General features: G+C 43.2%; 1 long non-coding RNA gene across 3 annotated transcripts in view; it reads right to left on the bottom strand.

The window, feature by feature from the left end:
* The window catches only part of LOC146397390 (uncharacterized), a 270,646-nt gene that overhangs the window by 79,188 nt on the left and 169,012 nt on the right, over positions 1–22,446 (bottom strand). Inside the window, exons 3-5 of one of the 3 annotated variants that reach the window (XR_014823546.1) lie at positions 14,717–14,801; positions 12,138–12,395; positions 9,742–9,953 (exon numbers count right to left, since the gene is read on the bottom strand). This is a non-coding gene — a long non-coding RNA (uncharacterized LOC146397390). The remainder of the gene's footprint in view (positions 1–9,741; positions 9,954–12,137; positions 12,396–14,716; positions 14,802–22,446) is intronic. The other 2 variants (XR_014823545.1, XR_014823547.1) reach the window with 2 other exon arrangements.

The raw sequence follows: 22,446 nt of genomic DNA, 5'->3' as shown, positions 1-22,446 counted from the left end.
AGTTAGGAGTGCTTGATACTTTCTTCTTAGTATTTTGTCTTATTCATTTTTCTTTAAAAAAACAAACAAAAAGAACATTTATAACATGAAACAAAGTGCATTCCTTTCTTTGGGAAAATAAGAAAACAGGTATTTGAATAAATGGAGCACATTTTTCCAGGCATAACCAAGCTCAGGGAATGTGACCTGGGGTCCCAGTTTGGGCAGGGCAAGCTTATTTTGGTTACCAGTTTGTTGAGGACAGTCTTAACAGCTCTCTGCTAATTCATCACCATAATGTCCACCACTCATGAATTTGAAGTTTTGAAGTAGATTTGAAAAGGTAATGTTTGGAGCTAATAGAGCAAAACTTTGTTGTGGTTTCTGGAAAGCTTCCCAACCCAGAGGGGTGGATGCCACCTCTCTCAACCCTTAAACCACTGTTTTGACTCAGAAGTAGATAGCTGCCACCTGACTCAAGATGGAAAGGTCAGCTCCCTTCTTCTGGAGCTTCAGAATGTGGACAATCAGTTGGTCTTACAGGTTGAACTACAACCCCTCTCTCAATTTACCTGTTGAAGTTCTAACCCCCAGTACCTCAGAATGTGATCTTACTTATAATAGGACCCCTGCAGATGTACTTAGCTCAAACGAGGTCATTTGGAGGGGCCCTAATCCAATCAGACTGGCATCCTTATAAAAAAGGGAAATCTGGGTGCTCCCATGGTAGTGCAATGGGTGAGAGACCCAATGTTGTGTCTCCTTGAGGGTGTGGGTTTAATCCTTGGCCTTGCTCAATGAGTTGAAGATTCAGAATTGCAGTGTAGGTCACAGATGCAGCTCGGATCTGGTGTTGACGTGGCTGTGGCATAGCTGCAGCTGCAGTTCGACTCCTAGCTCAAGAACTTCCATTTGCTGCAGGTATGGATGTAAAAAGAAAAAAAAGGAGGGGGGAGAATCTGGTCACACAGACAGGACACACAGGGAGACCCCCATGTTAAAATGAAGGCAGAGATGGGATGATGCTTCTGCAAGCCAAGGAACACACAGGTTGACAGCAAACCACTGGGAGCTGGAAGTGAGATATGGAAGAGATTCTCACTCATGGCAGTCAGAAGGACCCAGACTCATGGACCTCTTGATCTAGGACTTCCAACCTCCAAAGCTGAGAGACAACACATTTCCATTGCTGATGGTACTCCATTACGGCAGTTCCAGCAAACTGATAAGAGTGGGTCCCTGTAGGTATCCAGAGCTACAATGCAAAACTCCAGAGATGAGGGTGGGAGGGTCCATGTGGCCAGTGGGAGAGGCAGTCAGCTGAGCTCAAGAAGGAAAAAGGCCCAGGGGCAGAGGCAGTCAGGAGAGGTACAGAATTGCTAAATGCTTTCTAGGCTTGGTTCTGGTCCCTTTCTGAGGTTTTTCATTTTCAATGTCCCTTAATTGGTTCCCACCATTCTGAGCTGGTTGCAGGGAATTTCTTTTTTCTTTTTTTGTCTTTTTAGGGCTGCACTTGTGGCATACAGAGGTTCCCAGGCTGGGGGCCGAATTAAAGATGTAGCTGCTGGCCTACGGCACAGCCACAGCAACACCAGATCCTTAAGCCACTGAGCAAGGCCAGGGATTGAACCAGAGTCCTCCTGGATACTAGTCAGGTTCGTTACTGCTGAACCACTATGGAAACTCCATGGCTGCAGTGATTTCTGTTTCTCCTAAGACCTCCCATACTGAGCATTGCTAAACTGTGAATCTCCAATCCCACATTAATGGTAACAGAGCTAATAACCCACCTGCACAGAGGAGAATTTAAGGTGAGTTTACTGAAGGAGAAGATCTGTAAATAGGTGAATAAATTTATCTGAGACAAACTGGTAGGCACAAATCAAAAAGAGAACTGTTGAACCGTTGATGCAAAATTCATGGGAACGGCTAAGTAGAATGAGCACCTTTCTAGAAACAGGAAGGAGAGAAGGAGGTGGTATTTGGCGCCAAAATTAAATAATGCCAGAAAAGTACTTTGCTCTGGCTTTGAACCAAATGGAACCAATCTGTTCTCTTGCTCTGCCTGATGGCCTTCGCTAAAAGTTATCCCCTTCGTTCCCTCTCTATTCCAGCCACACAATTTTATTGGCTGGAATATCCCACAATCTCACTCACTCACCCTCACTCAGGTGGTGGTCCCTTGGCCAAGTGGGCCAGTCATAAAGCCCATGCCTCTCTTCACTGGACACAGTGATTGTTTTAGGAAAGAGCTATGTCCCAAGTCCAGCCTATCAGAATCTTTCCCCAAAATTTGTGAACAGTAATATTGTAAGCTCAGAACTGCCTTTTCTGAAATTATGCACTTGCAGAAAGAGAAGTAGTCACAAGGGGAAAGAAGACAGACACACAGACACTTGATGGTTTTAAGGGTCCTGAATTCTGTAAGATCACAGCTTTTTCTGTGACTTGATTAGAAGAGAAACTTCCCATTTGCATAAGTTCAAGCTGGGTTTCTGTCACTTACAATCCAAAGAGTTCTGATCTGTACAGAGGATACATGACTTTGTTCAGACCAGGAAGGCTGAACATGGCTCACACCCCTCGTCAGATGAGCAGAGTGCCCCACTCTGAGAAGCCACAGCCTGGAGGTCCCTCCTTTTCTGCAGGTGGCTGGCACTACCTAGTATGGCCCCTTGACCTTGGCTGTGGCTACCCATGGAGTGGGCAGTGGATCTACACACAGCCAGCTGGTCATGGACTAGAAGGCAGTCTTGCCTGAGAGCTCTGCTCAGCAAGAGTGCTCTCATGGCCAGCTGGAGGCGGATGCAAACAGTCTCGCTTTTAAAGCATGTGAGTCCAAAAGCTGCAGAAATAGGACTTCAGTAAATAGTGGCTGGAATAGTAGCACTGGAGACAGATAAGTGAAAGCAACAATAATATGAGGGCACTGGGGTCAAGCAGAAGTAAAAGCCCCTGTCTAGGAAACTTCTAGAATTGCTTTGTAGTGAAGTACAGCATAGTGGCCACTAGAGTAGCATAGGGGCCACTTAGACTCAAACCCTGGCTATCCAGATGTGTGATTCAGGTTACGTAGCCTCACCAAGCCTCACTTACCACATCGGTATAATGAGAGACCAACACTAACTCCAAAGGCTTGTGAGAACTAAATGAAACAATGGCATATAATAAATGAAGCGTCTCAAATCAGTGAGAAAAAAAGAGTGATTTTCAATAAATGGTGCTGGGCTAAGCCAGTAGCCATCAGAAATACACAACCCAGAACATGTATCTACACCTTATAGCAGAATAAATGTAATGGATCAAAGATGGAAGTATGAATATAAAGGCATAGAAGCCCTGGGAAAAAAATTGGAGTACATTTTTATAACATCACAGTGGAGACATCCTGATACAGCACAAAATAGAGAAGACTGATAAATTCAGTTATACACAAATTTTAAAAAATCTGCATGGCAAAATGAAAAGACCAACAGACAAACTGGGCGAAAGATCAACAACTTGCATCACAGACAAAAAGTCAACTTATTTCATAAATAAGAATATCCGGAAATTCAAGACAAAGAGACAACCCCAAAGCAGAAAAAAGCATATATATCCAAGTACCAAATTTCCAAACACACAAAAAGATGCTTGCTCAGAATAAGAGAAATGTCTTTTGTAATTTGACTAAGACATCAGTTTTTACCTAGCTTGTGGACAACACAAAAGTTGAAAAACCCATTGTGCTGTGGGGAATAGATACAGGGTGGCAGGCTGTATAAATAAATGTGATGACCACGCAGGACATTTCAGCATTACTACCAAAATCACAAGGGCACATACCCTTTGACACATTAATTACACTTCTAGGACTTCATCCTACAGTTTTATTTGCATTGGGAAATGACTTATGTGCAAGGTTTTTCATTGCAGCATGATAATGTATTTGCAAACGAATGGAAACAATGGTTTTTAAGAGAGAACAGTACAGAGTATGTTACTCCAAATAATGTAATAGAAGGCTATCTTCCCCAAAGTAAACAAAAATAAATGGGTTCTTTTATTTCTGACTTGGAAAGAATCACAAGTTATAGTACCTTGTTAAGTGAAAATTCTGGGTACAGAACAGGTGTATGGAATCCTTCTGTTTATGTTTTTAAAAAGAAACAAGATAAGGATAAAGAATAAACATAGATATTTGCTTATGTAAGCATAAAATATCTCTGCAAGGTTATACCAAAATCATTCATAGGCTCATCACCCAGGGGATAGGAATATCCATGTATCTGTTCAGAATTGTGACTCTATTACCTATTCGACAAATAAAATAAAAAAAAAAGTGGTGGATATCCAGCTCTTAGCACAGTGCATAAAATGCAATAAGCTTTGAATAACTATGAATGCCTTTGGTGATGATTATTTATCATTATTACTGCCCTGGAAACCTGCATCAGACATAGAACTCCTGCTGTGTCCTCCACGATGGCCTTGGCCTCCTGGGACCTGGACCAAAGTTTCTATATTGATTACACTTGATCCTTAAACTAACTCCTCCCCACCCACTCCCCATACCCCTCCTCGACCTTAACATCACCTGAGAAAGACAGTGCATCACTCTGTTCCTTGGAACCTGAAGGAGCCTTCCAGCTATGGAAGCTTCATCTACAGAGGCTGACAAGCATGAGACAATTAATGCAAAGCCCTGGGTTCTTTGTCACCCAAAGCCACCTTGATCCCCCGCTGGAGCCCTGAACAGCCAGATTCTTTCGCCTGATGTGGCTCTCTGCCAATACAACCCTCATCCTGTGCCCAGGCTGGATGCCCTTGGGGAAGGCCTGCCTAATCCTGAGGTGAGAAGGAAAGGCTCGGCTTCCCCTCTGCTCTCCATTCTGGGGCCCATGTTCTGGGAGGTGGAGAGTGCTTCTAGGTAGCTCACTGCTGCTCTGTTCCCATGGTACCTAGCACTCCACACTCCCAGGTATGCAACTGCACATATCGGACTCACATTAAGAAAATGTATTCAGAGTTCCCTTTGTGGCTCAGCAGGTTAAGAACCAGACATAGTATCCATGAGGATGCAGGTTCCATTCCTGGCTTCGCTCAGTGGGTTAAGGATCCAGCATTGCTACAGCTGCAGTGTAGGTCCCAGATGCATTTCTGATCCTGTGTTGCCGTGGCTGTGGTGTAGGCTGGCAGCTGTATCTCTGATTAGACCCCTAGCCCAGAAATTCTCATGTGCCGCATGTGAGGCCCTAAAAAGAGAGGAAAAAAAAAAAAAGAAAAAGAAAAAGAAAATGTGTTCAAGAGCACTTGGTCATGTTCAAATGCTGAGCTGTTTCCTGATGTTGTTATTGTAAACCCCTGCAGAACAGAAATTGTACCCAACTTCTGTAGCCCTAGCAGCATCTAGCATGGTGCTAAGCTCACAGTAAGTCCACAGTAAATACCATGTGGCTGAACAAAAGCATGGAGTGAATCTGCTACATGTATTACAGACCCAGACGCTGACTCCTTTTATATGGCCAAGTAATATCTAAGTAGAATGTTAAAATATGTCATTTCTGAGTCCTCTTGAGAAAATGTTACAGCCTTTATGAAGACCCATGATTCACATGCTGGTATGAGCTAGAAACAGTAAAGAAAAAAATTACAGTGTCATCGTGAGTCTAATATCATTCTTCAAATGCTACTGAACCCCCTCCTTTCCCTTTGTAACTTCTTGAAGGGGTTGTCTACACCCCATCTTGCCTATCTTACTCCCAACTCACTCCTCAAACCATTCCAGGGTAGTTTCCGGCCCCACTTCTCCACTGGTCATCAACACACCTTGACAATTTCCAGAATGTCTCCTCTCCCAGCTCCTCAGCAGAAGGCTATTTCTAACCCCTTCTTCCTCTCAAAACCCACCTTCTTCCTACTGCCACCTTTCCCCACCTCTCTGACCACTCCTTTTGTGTCTCTTTCATGGACTCTTCTCTCTCTTTTCATAAATGCCACACACGTGAAATTCTGCTCTAGACCTTGTCCTCTTCTCATCCAATTCCCTCAAGATGCATGAATTTAATTACCATTTATCTGTAGCTGACTTTCAGATCTTTACTTCTAGTCCCACTTTATCCCCTCAGCTTTAGGGCCTTGTACATTAAAACCTACCGGGCATCCGCTCTGGGGTGTCCATGTTCAAACTCAGTGAGCCCACCTTGACTTCTTTCTCTTCACCTGTCCAAACTCAGCAAGTGGTGCCATCTTTCACTCACTGGCGTAAGGCGAGCTGATCCTTTCTTTCCTCTCACCCTCTAGCCAGCCATTCATCTGGTCCTTTTGGTTCTAGCTCCTACATGTATATGTAGCCCCCTCTTCTCTCGGTCTGTCCCATCTGCTAACACCATTGTTCCCCCAGGGCCATGGGACCAGCCTCCAAGTCCTCAGCTGGTGCTGTCCTCCAAACCTTCTAAATCCATCAGACCAATCTTTCTGAAACACAAACTGCCCAGCAGTCATTCCTCTGGATTCTTTTTCTGTCCTCAAACTCTGTATTTAAATATGAATGTTAATTAGGATAATGACTCAGCTGCCTCAATAGACTCAGAACTAGTGGCTTCCAGTGTTTTGTTTGTTTGTTTGTTCATTTGTTTGTTTTAATTTTGGCTCTACCCCAGCATGTGGAAGTTCCCAGGCCAGGGATCAAATCCATGCCATAGTTACAACCCGTGCCACAGCTGCAGCAAGGCAGGATCCTTAATCCACTGTGCCACAGTGTGACTTCTGAAAAACAAGTGTATTAAACAAGATCAAATTTCCTGGTGGTGGGTGGTACAAGAAGATAGGCAGTTTGGTTCCATGTGGCCATCAGAATCCAGGGCCCTACCAGCCTGCATCCTCAGAGCACTGGTCTCACCTGGATGGCTGAGCTGGCCAACAACCCCCAGGTCTGTGTGTCAGTCCACCAGTGGGCAGGGAGGAAGAAGAGGACAAGAAGAGATGGAGGATATGCAGCTTGGTTTTAAAGACATGACCAGGGTTGGCACAGAGCCCTTTCACACACCTCGCAGCAGCTACCAAGTCACATGACTGGTGAAGCTGCAAGCCAGGCTATGGAATGTGGCCGTCGACCCAGATAAAATTAGCAGTCGCAAGCACTGCTGATCTTCGCTGCTAGTCATTTCCCATGTCTGTCCCTTCCACACTGCCCCTCCTGAGCCTGGTGTGCACAGTCTTCCCATCAGATGAGCATGGTAGCCTCCAGGCTCATCTTCCTGCTTTCAGGCATAGACCTATTCACTCTGTCTGATCATATTGATCCTTGTCTTAAAACCTTTCAAGGGTCCCGAATTATCCTCAAGTTTCCTTCCACTGAACCTGACAACCAATTCCCAATGGTTTGAACAGCAAAGGAGAGTATATTGGCTCAGGTAACTGGGGAGGCTGTTAAGATGATGACCAGCAAGCCCAATGGCTGGTGGACCCAAGGGAAATTACTAGCACCTGGCCTTTCTCTAGCTCTGGGTTTTGTTTTCTCCCTGTTGATATCGTTCTCAGGCACTCTCCAAGGGAATGCCAGTGTCTTCACTTAGCAACCCCAGGAGGATTTAAAAGTACTTATATATGCTAATAAAGAGAGTATGAGTCTAAGGTCTGGGGCATATTATCTGTGACTTGTCTCCAGTCTCCTGTTTGCATGGCAAGGACTATACTCAATTATCGGTGGGCAGGCCTGGGTACCATGACTTTCACGGCAGTCAGAAGGTGGCATCAGCCTCTCTTGAGCCAGGCTGACTGAGACTAGGGAGAAGAATTTCCCCAGAAAAAATTAAACAATGCTCTTAAAGGTACGAGGGACAAACAACAATACACAAAAGGAAATAAATGTTCGTAACACTCATTTCAGAGAATCCATGTTCCTGGGGATGGGAAACAAGGCCTTTTTAACTTAATCCTATTTGTATCTCTCTCCAACCCATCTCCTAATAAAACCCACTCTACACTTTATTATCTATTAACACTGAATTTTTATGGTTTGTATGTGTGTGGGCAGAGGCAGACACACACATATGCGTGCGCACATGCCCACACCCCTCCACGTTTGCACACTGGCCCCAGGACTGTTCCTCTACCCCTCCACCTGGATAACTCCTACTTGCCCTCTGAGATTCAATGCAGAGTCATCTCCCACCAAGAGATGCATCTCAGATGTGCCTTGGGCTAGGGTGAGCACTGGCCCCCTCTATTCCTGCAGCACTTGAGGGAGAGGACAGTGGCTATTTGTAACATATTATCTTGAAGTTTTCATGTTTACACCACCCCCTGCTTGACATCCAGTGGGAGATATTCAGACCAGCTCTCCTGATCTATGTGCCATCCCCCTTCCCCTGGTAGAGTTTCAAATGACTTTTCCCAGACTCCTTTGCAGCTGGATATAAATTAGACTCAGCAACTTAACTGCACTCATGAAATCATTGGAAGGCAGGAGTGAGGCAGAGACCACCTCCCTGCCTCTGTATGATGCTGTGTGTCATCAAGGAAGGGCTCAGAAGCATGAGGCTTGGCACAGCAGTGTTCAGCACGCCTTCTCTAGTCTTTGTGTGTCAAAAGGCAGTTGAGGCGCAGGGCTGGTAACAACCAACTCTTGGTACCTCCTTCCTGCTGACTGGGGGAGCTCAGGAAATCCGAACCCTTTCAAGGCTTCCTGTGATTTTCTCAGCATCTGCCTTCCAGGGTCAAATCTCAACCTGCTTAAATGACCTAGGGTGGTATTTTCTTGCACTGATCCCTGGTTGATCATTTCTCAGTGGAATCATCGTCTTCCTATTTGCACACTCAGTGCCTAACACAGGATCTGGCAGCAGGTGCTCAATAAATATTTCTTGCAAGCTAATGAAATTAAAATATATGTGTAATTTCTTGGCAACCAGAGATTTATTAGTATGACAGACCATCCAAGCATGTCTGTTCTCCTACGTTTAGCTTTCAAATCCAGATCTTGGTACCAGATAGCCTGCTGTTCCAGCAAACCACGTGAGTACACTTGACAAAAGAAATCCAAAATCTCTAAGGGACAAAGGGCACCTTTCCTTATACAAACAGTGACCCGTGCTTTATGTCAGCACAGGCTCTGATAACAAACAGTGACGTTATTAACAAAAGAAAATGCTATGATCCTGCCATGGTCTAGTGATTTAGCACCTGCAGGTAACTTGTATTCTGAATCTTAATTTACTACCCACTGGTGACCCTTGTATAAAAATCAGGACAGGGGAGATTTGATCTTGCATGTAAATTTTATGTTTTGTCTGCTGGCAGATTTATGGTTTGGGTTGCGCCCAACGCATTCAATGAGGGAGAGCCACATAATGGTCATACGTGTCATCACCCAGCACATTAAGCTGCCTTGCAATATCCCAGATTACAGTAGTACATTGCAGAGCATGGCCATTTGAAGGTAATTCATTCCGAATTCAACTTGGATTGCTTTTCCTCTAAAACTGACAGGGGGCTGTGTTACAAGACCATTGGTGTGTGTCTCCATCCTAAAAATGAATTTTCTGCTTTGAAAGTGCTCCCGCAAGAAGTCAGAATGTCCAATTCATTCCAACAATGATAACAATATTCTTTTGTAGATCACTTGGCGCCAAACAAAAGGAAACAGGGAAATGTCACAGAGGCAGCTGAACAGAGCGATTAAGAGAAAGGGCGTTTGGCTCAGACGGAGGTAGGATCCTAGCTCTATCACGCACATGATGCCTGGAAGCCTCAGTGGCTTCAAGTGAGTTGTGCACTTACCCCAGGCATGTCAGGAACGGTCACAACAATACTCATCCGAAGCTCGACGCAGGGTACGGACTCAAGGTGATGCTGATTACGTCCGATGTCTGCCTAGTCACCGCTCTGGGAACTTCACCAAATAGCAGAATACACTTGTTTCCTTTGAGAAGTGGACACCAGCTCTCCTGAGGAGAGAGCCTGCAGTGATCCACGCAGAGCTCTGAAAAGTACTTGAAATTTCAGTTTATTCTGAAATATCAGGTCTATTACTTGATAATACAGCTGCACTTGACTTAATATAAAATAGGTGATGCAAAGTGTTGCTCCAGGTATATTGGTTATGTGGGTATGTTCCTATACTGAAAATCTAGGATGTGTGTGTGGGGGTATGTGTGTTATACTTCACTAAAAAGTTACTTTTAAATGCTCTCCAGGAAAATAAACTGGCTTTATCCTAGAGCTTTGAGTAAATCCTGTACACCTTTGCAAAGCCCTTCCTTGTTTGCAAAGCAGGTCACCAAGGAAGCAAAATCTGCATTGAGGTGACAGTATTATGAAGAAAATAAGCAACGCTTCTTCACATGATCAAGGACACAGTGGAGTCAGGAGTTTATCACAGCAGATGTGGACTTGTGCTGATTGCCAATTTCCAAACATTCATTTGGAAGCCCACTATTCAGGTAATTCAGGCTGATTCTGGGCTGCATTTGAAATACAGTATTTAAAAAAAAAAAACAAAAAACAAAAAAAAAAAACTCATCCTCCACGACCACTGAGGCAACATGCTGGTTCGTTTTTTCCAGCAACTGACCTTTAAATGTCCAATTACAAAGTTTTATCATTTTCAGCTTCTTTTTTTTTTTTTTTGCCATTACCCTCTCAGGAAGGAGAGAATTCAGAGGCCAAGAGCAAAGCAGGACCTGAGATTGCAATTTGATTAGAGATCACAAGTACAAAATCTCTAAACCCAAACACCATGAACGAATGTCCAAGAGCAACATTAAAATCAATAGTACAAATTGTCAAGCCTAAATTTGATTTTATAAAGTTCCTGGGAAGAAGAGTCATAACATTATTAGGAAGGCATGGGGCTGCATGACCTTTAAGATTCAGTCTGTATATGAATATATTAATCTCAAAATAATGCCTCAGCCACTGCATCCCAAAATGGGCTTTATTTTAAAATCCCGAGGAGGCTCATGTCAAATAAATTTGAGAAGCCCTGTGCCTTTTCTTCTACTCCCAGAGCTTTGTGAGACATATTAAGAGCTATGAGAAGTCCTACAGCAAGTAAATATGTTCAACTGTATTTTAACCCATGCATTCAACCTGGTGAGCTGCTCTGGCTGTCATATTTAGTGTGCAACTTCTAAGCAGGATGGTAATGTTTTTGCTTTCAGGCCACATGTGGCTCTTTTCCATACATCCTATAGCTCTGTAGAATTTTGAATTTTTTTTAAATACAGTATTACAGTATAATTAGTATGTATTGAAGTTCTTTTCTTTTTTGGGGGGGGAGGTGGGCTGCACTCGCAGCATATGGAAGTTCCAGGGCCAAGGATTGAACATGCAACACCAGAGAGACAAGCCATATCACTAACCCACTGCACCACAGCAGGAACTCCAGAGATTTGAATTTTTACTTTCAGATTTTATATGACACTGAACCCTTTAGGGCAGGCTGTTATTACTGAAGGGTTCCTTTGGCCAACGGTAATCATACTGTGATTCCACAGTCCCACAGAGAGTGGCACTGTCAACAGTGATGCCATATTCAGGTGAAAGTGGGTTCAACATTCACACGAACAAAACCTAGTAAACTCTTACCTTCCACCTCTCTCCATCTCCCTTTTCTTTCTCATACTACTTTTCTAAACTTTCCTTGCTTTCCCCTTTTTGCAACTTTTCTTCCATTCTATTTACCTAGTACATCTTCCTAACTTTTTCTGGAAAGGGATCTATCATAAAGATTTTAGGCTTTGCATAGCCATTCAGTTCCTGTTGTAACTACTCAACTTTGCCACGGAGCAGCACAAAGCAATGAAAAATAATACGCAAACAGATGGGGGCATGGCTGTGCCCCCGTAAAACTTTATTTATAAAAACAGGCAGTGGGCCAGATTTGGCCCCTGGCCAGTAGTTCACCAGCCCTTGAACTGTGCTCTTCCTGCCTTTGGTAAGGAATTCAAGCATGTTTCTTGTCTTTTTACTTCTTGAATGACGTTGCCCATTTCCTGTTGCTAATCCATCCCCAATGTTCTTCCATAAATCTTATTCTCACTTCAAAGCTGATTCCTAATCCTACCTCGGTTAGGGAGTATCTGAAAACTGTCCCCAGCCACACACCACAAATTTATCTCTCTCTGCACACTCACAGGTTGTTGTAAATCAACATAAACTATAGGGTTTCATACCCTGCCTTGCCTTGGTGTGGATTTTAAAATATTTTGTCTTCTATGTTAAATGCCTGCGTCTCTCCTCCCTGTAGCCCATGCTTAAATACACACAACAGAGTTTTCTCACAGTACATTCAGATGCCTGTATAATTCTCTGTTTTGTCCAATTTTTTTAAAGGAAGTGAGAATTTCTAGGAATAAACACAAGTCCCAAAAATATAAATGAGGTTGCTTTTGGCATGCGGTGCTTGAGAATGTTCTTGGAACTGATGCAAGCTGTGAAAGAGAGAGAGGGAGATAAAGTGGGGAGAGTGTTTTAGCATGAGATGGAAGGCTCTGGAAAGGAAGCAGCTTTAAGCATATAAAGAGTACCTTTCTCTTCTCATGCCTCCAAAAGACATGTCTTACTTATGCATCTGTAGAGTGAGCTTGAGAGCTTTCAAGAAATACTACATGTATTTATTCTAACAGGGACTCGGTAATAATGCCTGAAAAGTGATGCCTTCAAAGAGAAAGGAAAGGCTCTCACCTTGTGAGACCATCAAAACTATTCTCACGGATGCTGTGTGAGCCTCCACTTATCTGACTTGAAAGGGGAAGGGCCTGCTGGGATTTGAATCCTCTGGCTCTGGGAGGAGAGGTGTAGCAGGAATTACCCAGCCTTGATTTAGAACAAGCTTAAAAGGCGCACCACTGAAGATGCCTTTGCCCACGCGGTTTTGAACTAAATCTTCCTTCCTCCTACCCCCCAGATATAAGTTAGATCATTACTGAGGCTCTGTTTAGCTGGGAGAGATGAATGGGAATGGAGAGGGGGGGAGAGGAGGGGAGCCGGCTCTCAAAGGATGAAAGATGGTGTGCCTGGCTTGGAATAGGGCACAGGGTCACCCAGGGCCACAACCTCACCTGTGGGACATAGGGCAAGGGCGAGGCTGGCCTGCTCTGAGCTGGTGTTTAGGAGCGTGGGGGCTGGCGTACATGTACCTCCAGCTTTCTGTGCAACCCAGGGAGTGTCACAGGTCCTCTCTGTCTCACCTTCTCCTCCCCCATCAAATGCAGGCAAGGAAGGCTCCTGTGCACAGAGCAGTGGGTGTTCTATAAGGTGCCCAGATCCTGCCTCTTGACTGGGGGTAATGATGACACTAGATTCAAAGGGCCATTATTGAGTAACTCTAACAGCCTAGGATGCTGCCTGGGACGCAGCATGTATAAGAGAAGCGTGATTAGGATTATTAGTGATGATCAACAGGCATTGATTGTACAATGATTGAGAGCAGGGATGGGTGGGCTTTTTCTGTAAATGGCCACAGAGTAAAATATTTTAGGCTTTTTGCAGGCCACTCAATTTCTATTGCAGCGCAAAAGCTGCCCTTAAAAGTACCTAAAGGAATGAAGGGGCTTTGCCATAGGAAAACTTTGATTATGGACACCAAGACCTGAATTATGTACAACTGTCACCTGTCACCAAATATCACTCTCCTTTGAATTTCTTTTCAAACCATTTCAAAAATGTAAAAACTATTCTTGGGTGTGAACCATCTAAAATCATCAGATGTGGGCCACGGGCCGGGCCGGGCCGTAGTTAGCTGAGCCCTGGGTAAGCTCCAGAGTGAGAGCTGTTATGTGACCTTGGGTAGGTTAAGCCCTCTAAGCCGCCATTTGCTGAGCTCTAAAATGGGATAATCATACCACCCACCTCCTAGGGGTGCTGGAAGGATTAAGTGACCTGCTGCAGGTAAAGAATTCCTCATGAGGCTTGGTACATAGTAAACACTAAATAAATGCCAGCTCTCATTATGAGCAAACTCACTAACTTGATTTAATCCAAGCTCTGAGGCCACTTTCTCACTGACAATGCCCCAGGACACCAGTCTCCTCACGAGACCTGGACAAAGATCCTGCTGGGTTGTCAGCCCTGCTGGTGTGGTAGACTTTGGACAAGCTGCCATGGCAACTGATGACTTAACATCCCTAAACGAAGGGAGTCTGGGGGACCAGGATCCATTACATCTTCCTTTGAACAGTCTGGAACTGGTCAGTTACAAAGTACACAGTGGCTGTCCCCACCAGAGTATACAATGTATCACTGAGGACATTAATGGTCTGTGAGCAATAAAGGTGACGGGGTCACTTGAGAGCCCAAAACTTCTGTTCCCCCCTCACTTTGGGGCAACTTGGAATTCCTAATGCACCAAACTGTGCACACTCCACCCAAAATATCCAAATAGCCTCCTGTCTTCTTGAGAAGGTCGATTTTGGATTGTTCCTTTGGGTAAGGGCCTTTGTGGCAGGTTTTTTGTTTCTATTGACAGCATTAGTTTGTTTTATGTTTTGTCTCCTTTTTTCTTTGAAAAGATCTAGCAAAACCCGGCCTATCATAGGATTTATGAGAGAGTTGAACCTTACTGCACACATACCACAACTCCACCAACTCTTTAAGACACCCAGCAGGCCCCATTCTTTAATACACTCACCAAACACTAGTGTCAGGCAGAAAAATTCATGACTTTTCCAAAAATAAATAAATAAATAAATAAACGTTCCAAGACTAAACTCTATTTTTTCAGGTCGAGCTGATATTGATAGGGTTAGCTCACCTGAGGAGGTAGGAAAGTGGGCCCAGTTTGTGGAAATGTGGTTCATGAGTCCTCCTTGTTAGAAACCAGTGGCAGAGAGAATTACCTGCAAACAAACAGATGAGAGTGAAGGAAAGAGTAGTGCTAGGAGGGATTATTTTGACAGAGACTTGAGGCCCATCAAAAAATCTTGCCTTTCCCCAAAGCCACTCCAGTAAGTAGTCATAGAGGCAACAATAACAACAGAGCAACAATAACAATGCTTGATGTTGACAATCAACATGGCTAAATCTTACATAGAATGTTTATGAAAGAAAACACCTTTTCCTTTTTTTTTTTTTTTTTGGTTTGGCCACATCCATGGCATATGGAAGTTCCTGGGCCAGGAATCGAATCCAGGCTACAGAAGTGACCTACGCCACAGCTATAGCAACACAGGGTTCCACAGTCACTGCAGAGACAATGCCAGATCCTTAACCCTCCACCCTGGGTTTTAGGTAGACTGTCCTGGGTGATGTTGTCACATCACAGGAACTCTATAAAAACATCTTTTCAAATCTTTGCTTTTTTTTTCTTTGGTGGTACAGCCACTGTAGAAGACAGTATGGAGGCTCTTCAAAAAATAAAAAAATAAAATTACCATATGATCCAGCAATACCATTTCTGGGTATGAATCTAAAGGAAATGAAATCAAACTCCTGAAAAGATACCTGCACCCCCACATTCACTGAAATGTTATTTATAATAGTCAAAACATGGAAACAATATAAGCATTCAATGATGAATAAATGAATAAAAAAGACATCATACACACACTGGAATATTATCCAGCCATAAAAAGAAAGAAATCTAGCCATTTACAATATGGATGAACCCTGAAGGTGTTATGCTAAATGAAATAAATCAGACAGAAAAAGACAAATACTGAATGATCTCATTTATATATAGAATCTAAACACACATACACACACACTTACAACTCAGATACAGAGAAGAGATTGGTAGTTGCCAAAGGTGGGGGTGATGAGGTGGGCAAAATGGGTGAAGGTTGTTAAAAGGTACAAACTTTCAGTTATTAAATAAGTGCCAGAGCTGTAAGGTACAGCATGGTAGGAACATAAAACCCTTCCTAGTCTTATTTGCCTGTTTTGTGCACCTGCTTTGCAACTGTCCTAGCTATGCAAATGCAGCCTCTCAACTGATCCATGACAACATCACACAGGACAGTCTACTTAAAACCCAGGGTGGAGGGAGGAACTGAGGGTTCAGTGCTTTGATTCCATGGCTGGCACCTCCGGGAAAGCCTAACCCTCTCACACTCTCTCAGGCACAAAGAGATTGCTCAGCTCTGTGGGCAGCTGCCAGCAACACCACATTGTGACAGGACCCCTGTGAATCCTGACAGTTGTGATGGGATAGACAGGTGTCTGATTAAAAATCACACTGCCATTACTTATCAAGGCTACATCTGAGCACCCTTCAAATTATGAAGGAAGGAAAACAAACAGGAGACGAAGCAGATTGCAATTCTGAAAAGGATTTTATTTAAAACTTGAAAGGATTTTATTTAAAACTTGAAACTTTAGATGATCATTAGGGCACGATATCCCATCACTTGCTTTCTGACTTAAAGGTGTCTTTCTGCCAAACAGGAAGGGGTCATTCTGCTTTACAACCAACAAGGAGACACAAAAAGTTGCACTTTTACTCAGTATGGGTCTGGATTGTTTTTATTATTTGGCAGTCAAGGGGGGGGGGAAGATAATTGACGACCTCAGTTTTCTGGCAATTGCAAAAACTTGTAAGAAATTTAATGTCTGCTATAGAAAGGATTCAAAGAACTATTTACAACACCATGAAAGGCTGAGCTAAATTAAGAAGTATGAGGAAAAGCTGCATAAATGCTGAAGGAAAATCTCCGAGACACACTTAGTAGGAAAAAAATAAAATTCAGCGTGAAATCAACAACAAAGTTTAAGGACAAGATGTTCTAGCCTCAACAATGGGAATGCGCTTAATGCCACTGTGTGCTTAAAAATGGTTTTTAAGATGGTAATTTTAAGTTATGTGTATTTTTTGTCACAATTTTTTCTTTTTTTTAATTTTTTCTTTTTTTTTCTTTCTTGTCTTTTTTCTGGGGCCGCTCCTGCGGCATATGGAGGTTCCCAGGCTAGGGGTCTAATTGGAGCTGTAGCCACCAGCCTATGCCAGAGCCACAGCAACGCAGGATCTGAGCTGCATCTGCAACCTACACCACAGCTCACAGCAACGTCGGATCCTTAACTCACTGAGCAAGGCCAGGGATCGAGCCTGCAACCTTATGGTTAATTTTTTAAAAGATGTTTTTAAAGACAAGGTTGTGTATTTTCAAATGGATGACTAAACATATAAAGGCATAAATAAATGTCAGCCAGGGCTGAATGGTGGCCTCCAGGAAAGGGACCAGGATTGAGGGTGAGAACAGTGCAGAAATCAGCTTTGGAAGTATTCTGTGAACCTCTTATAAGAAGAACACAGTCCTCATACACTGTACTTAATAATTTAAAGGAAACCTCAGTTTCTTCTCTCAAAGGATGGTATTAGGCTAGGTCAGCAATTCGACTTTTTTTTTTTTTGAAACATGACCTTGCAAGATTTGTGTCTATGGAGTTACTACAATTACTAAGCATTGGTAAAAAGGTAAGAAACTTAGCCAAGGAGGGTCATTATGAGACTACATTAAATCCTGTGTGTAAAACTTTTGAAAATTGTAAAACACTAGAGAATTTAAACAATCTTTCATTCAATAAAAAGAATTACAATTTAAAAAATAAAAGAAAGAGTTCCCACTGTAGCTCAGTGGGTTAAGAATCCAACTAGTATCCATGAGGAAGTGGGTTTGATCCCTGACCTTGCTCAGTGGGTTAAGGATCTGGGATTGCCAGAAGCTGCAGCTCCAATTCGACCCATAGCTGGGAACTTAAATATGCCTTGGTGTGGCCCTAAAAAGAGAAAGAAAAAAAAAAAAAAACTGTATCCTAATAAGTGGGGCAACCGGGATTCCAGTCTAGGCAGACACAGCTTTCGAGTCCACGTTCTTTAAACCCAACTCTATGCTGTCTCTCTTTCCATCATCTACTCCTCCCTCCCAGCCTCCTTTCTGTTCTTCCTCTCTGTCACATTCATTCTCATGTCAGGGCCTTTGCACTTGCTCTTTTCCTTGCTTTCAAGGCTCTTCCCCCAGTCTTGGCCTGGACCCTTTTTTCTAAGGGGTAAGATTTCAGCTCTAATGCTGATTCTCCAGGAAAATACTCCCCTGATTATCTTATGTACAGAGCTCCATTCCATCTCTGTTCCTCTACTCTCTGTCTCATTTATTTCATGACAGTTACTGCTATCTGAATTGCCTTTTTATTTTATTTTCATTTTTTAAATGTTTGTCGGCACCCCCTGCACACAGAAGTTCCTGGCCAGGGATGGAACTCTGAGCCACAGCAGTGACAATGCCAAATCCTTAACCACTGGGCCACCAGGGAACTCTGCCTTTTTATTTTTTTAATTCTTCATTTATTAATACTTGGTTCACCTTTTAATTTCTATTTCTCCCAATAGACTGGAAGCTGGATGAGGTTAAGAATCCTGTCTCTCTTGTGCACCACTTATCCGAAGCTCCTATCACAGTGCCTGGCACAGAGCACTGTTTGCCAAGCACTGGATGGATGGATAGACAGGTAGCTGGAAAGATGAACGCATTTATGTTTTACTAAATGTAATTCTATTCCTTTTGTCCCACTCAAGAAAACTATCAGGACTCAGGTGAGAGGGGTGCTGTGAGAGAAATGACCTTGCAAACACTCATTTCCTTTCAAAAAAATAATAACTGAAGGGTTTGGATTTATCGCATAATCATTTGGATCAAATCACCTGCAACGCAGTTCACAATGGATGGGGCTACATCTACTGATGGGACCAAAGAATGTTTAAGACAAACGTTTAAGTTTATTCATGGAAAGAAACATCCATCTACTTTGAAAAGAAACAATGCCCCTAATGCAGCGCTAGTAACATTTAAGGGGTAAGGACTCCTAGAATCTCATGACAAAACACAACTTTCAGATGCTCTAGGGCCCATGTGAGCCACAAACAGAACCCTCGGCCTAACTGCTTCTCCAGGGCTGCTGGATTTTTAAATACTGGCATGCCTCCCCTACTAGCCTCCTTTCATCAAGCACTTTTGAATTATTTGCTTTAAAAGAAAATAAGAGAAAATATCCCATAGCATGTTCCAGTTATTAGGAGGCTAAACAAGTAATCTCTAAGAGTGAAATGTGAGATATTGAACTAGGTTCCCTGGAGCAACCGTCTCCCGCATACAAGTAATTTTAGGAAGATGGAATTGATTTCTGACCTTATGCCTTGGTGTATTTGTAAGCATTTGAATTTGATGAAAAACAGTCAAAATAAAGGGCAGTCTGATTTTTCAAGAGCTATGAAGTATAGACAAGGATAACAGGGGGTAACTTGCATATTATCCAGCAAATGGGCAATGAAAACTTCTGGCTACAGCGGGCAAGAAATGAAATCAAACTAAGCAAAGTTTCTCATTTCATTTTCTTTTTTTTACCCATTTTATTTCAGCCTTGGTAGGATGAACTCCAGATGGGCAGCTTTGTTCAATAAGCACAGCATCCTTCATTTTCTCATTCCCTGACACTCCAGCCCTTAGGCAGACCCGAACGTTATCTGACTCAGGAAAATTTCTTGTTTCACTGAAAGATGGGTCTCAAAGATCTCTGGGCATGAGGTTTGAAGGCTCTTGGATCTACTGAAAGAGAAATCCAGACACAGACCCCCACATCAAACATGCAGGTAGCACTTAAATGACTCAAGTCATTCAACAAGGCTGATCATTCTGCTGAGCCAGTCTGGCTTGCAGGCCTCACTTCTCCAGAGTTCACCCAGAACCCAGAGATGCTGACATGGCTTTTGATGTAGTAGTAACACATCTAAAAAGAGCAAAAAACCGCCATGCAAGTTATGTAATAAAAATCCATTCTCCCTAGAGACACACACACACACTTTTCCACACAATTTGGATGGACTTCTACTGGACACAGCCTCTTCTAGTTCAGTGACCTTACAGAACTTTAGATACCTAACTTAATTTGCTTAACAAGGACCGAGAGAGGAAGATCACAAGCAATTACATGACTTCAACACCTATGATTAACTCTTTAATAAGATTTGGCTTCTATTTCAAAGGTCCATCTCTATATTTCATAATTAAGGAGAGATGAGCCTGATAAACATGGGGCATGTCAGACATAAACAAATGGGGAATTTCATGCTAAGTCTATTCCACAGTAAATAAACTCAAGAGTAGAACAAGGCAGGATTGGGGTGGGGGTGGGGGAAAGCCCAGTTAACGCCTCAAAGGCCAGGGAAATTGTTTGAGAACTGTTCAGTCCTATGAAAGGTCAGCCTTACTGGTTGCCAAGCCTTTAGAGACTGGGGTTTATCAAAGCAGCACCAATCACACAATTTAGCTCAAACAGCCTAGAGGTAACTATACCTTTCACACCTGAGATGTGGGGAAATTCTGAAGCCCTTGTGCCTTTGCCAAAACAGAAAATTCTCATCACCAGCAGCTTTATGCTTTGCCTGAATACAGAATTTCTCATGGCATTATCCAATCCCCTTTCCTGCAAATAGTTCCAGTGCCTCTCCTCCAACCATCCCGCCCTACTGAGCAGGCATCATGGGAGCCTAAAGCACCATCTTGAACGCCTGCAACTGAGGAGCTGGTATCGCATCACAGCAACAGAATTCTATTGAGATATGTACTCTGAGTGATACCCATAATCACAGATGACTACCATTTGTAGAGAATTGTTTGCCATTTTGCCTGGGAGAGAGATTTGTTTCCTTCCAAATTGTCCATTGAACAGCCTAACAATTCATACCTCTCAATTCATGCCTCTACAGCAAACAAGCGAAAAGATAACAGCTCATTTAATATTTATTAGAGGCCCCCAGTGTGCTGGATGCAAGTTCTCTAGGGGACCATGATAAAAGACGGAGCCCTCCTTCTTGCAAACCAGAACCTACAAAGGATACATGGCTTGCAAAGGAGTTCCCTTGGTTGCCATTCAAAAATAATAATAAAGGGTTAGAAAAAATACATGATAGGCAAAATGAATGAATACCAGCAAATCATAAAACTCAATACAGAGGGAAAGGGATGACTGGAAGCTGACTCCCAAGCAGAATCTAATAATTTATCCAATTCTGTGGACACCACCTCCAACATGGCTCAGATCTGCTGTGGCGCTGGCATCAGAGCTCACCAGCACCAGGCCTGCCTGGACCACCCATATTCCTCCATGCTCCCCAAGTAATCTTTCTAAGGCCCAGCTCTATTAATATACCTCTAATGGCTCCAAAGTGGATTAAAACTAAGGTCAAAAAATGGGTTGACATTTAGCAGATTCCAGAATGTAGCCTCTGCTCACCTTTTTAATCCCACCTCTTACAGAGTTGCCTGTACCCTATCCTCCAGCCCCACCAGTGTCCAGACATTGGGTTTTCTGCCCAGGAAGCTCAACGTCATGCTCACAGCAATGCTTTCAGGTGAGCGGCTTGATCACCATCCCACAGCCAAGGAAACTGAGGCTGGAGAGGCTTTGTTACCGGCCCAAGGTCGCACAGTTAGCTGGCAGAAGGGCAAGAATTTGAAATCAAGCCTGCCTGATTCCAACACATGTTGTTCTTTCTCCTACACTGTTTTAGACAGATGGAGAACATTATTTGACCTCTTGAAAAGTACCTGGAGTAATGAGGACTCAGGACTGCACACAGAGCTATGCGATAGGAAGCAGAAGAATTTCTTTTTATCCCAGAAAGGCAGATGGGAATAAAGAAAAAATCATGTTGCTGCCATGGATGGTAGAAAGAGTCACATGAATCCCAGTATTATTCCTTTCCCAGGAATTCCCTAAGGATTTTCACTAAAAAAATTATGTTCACCAATGGTTGGGGGATGAGTATGTATTTTACACAGACCAGGACAGGTGGTAGGTGGGGTGGCTGAGGGTAGGGGGATTTGGGACTCTTCCAGGTCTTGGCTCCTATGGAGCCACCTCCCCATAAGAGGAGGGGAGTTTTCTGTCCTTTCTCTAATGAAGCACTGAGCTCCACCACGCACAAGAAGCACCCATGTATTTTGCGTCACCCTTACCTCTTTACCCCTCTCCCCCTTCCACGTACAGCCCACACTCCAAGCAGTGCTCAGGGTTCCCCCTCATCGCCTCTCAAAACCTCTAAGCAGAGAAAGGCTCTAACGAATTCATTAACATTAAGGAATAAAAATTGCTAAAATCACCATCCCTTCAGGACTCAGATTTTCATTTTTTCAAGCCAAAAGTAAAGGGGCTGAAGAAGGGGAACACCAGGCATTAAGACACAGATCAGATCAAAATCTCTCTCTCTTCTGCAAAGGAAGGCCAATCAGACACATAATATGATGTCTCTCTGTGTTTAAATCTACGTAACAAAATTAGGAGTTTGGGAAGAGCTGTCAAAGACACACAAGGAAATACTGAAATATAAGTTGTCATGATTTCTAAGCTAGATGCAATAGGGTTGTTTTTCATTCAATGGCTATACATTTGGCTTTAGTAAAACAGAATGTATGCCAATTATGAACTTCACTTAGCTTTTCAAAAGAAAGCTAGAAGGACACACATACATGCACACACAAAGTTATGCACCAA

The sequence above is a fragment of the Sus scrofa genome, chromosome 13 (assembly GCF_054392235.1).
Source record: "Sus scrofa isolate SSC_HxYL_T2T_F1_AM1 chromosome 13, Sscrofa_HxYL_maternal_Yorkshire_Landrace_v2.0, whole genome shotgun sequence".
Taxonomy (NCBI): domain Eukaryota; kingdom Metazoa; phylum Chordata; class Mammalia; order Artiodactyla; family Suidae; genus Sus; species Sus scrofa.
The sequence above is the reverse complement of the archived record's forward strand: the minus strand, read 5'-3'. Positions and strand labels throughout refer to the sequence as shown.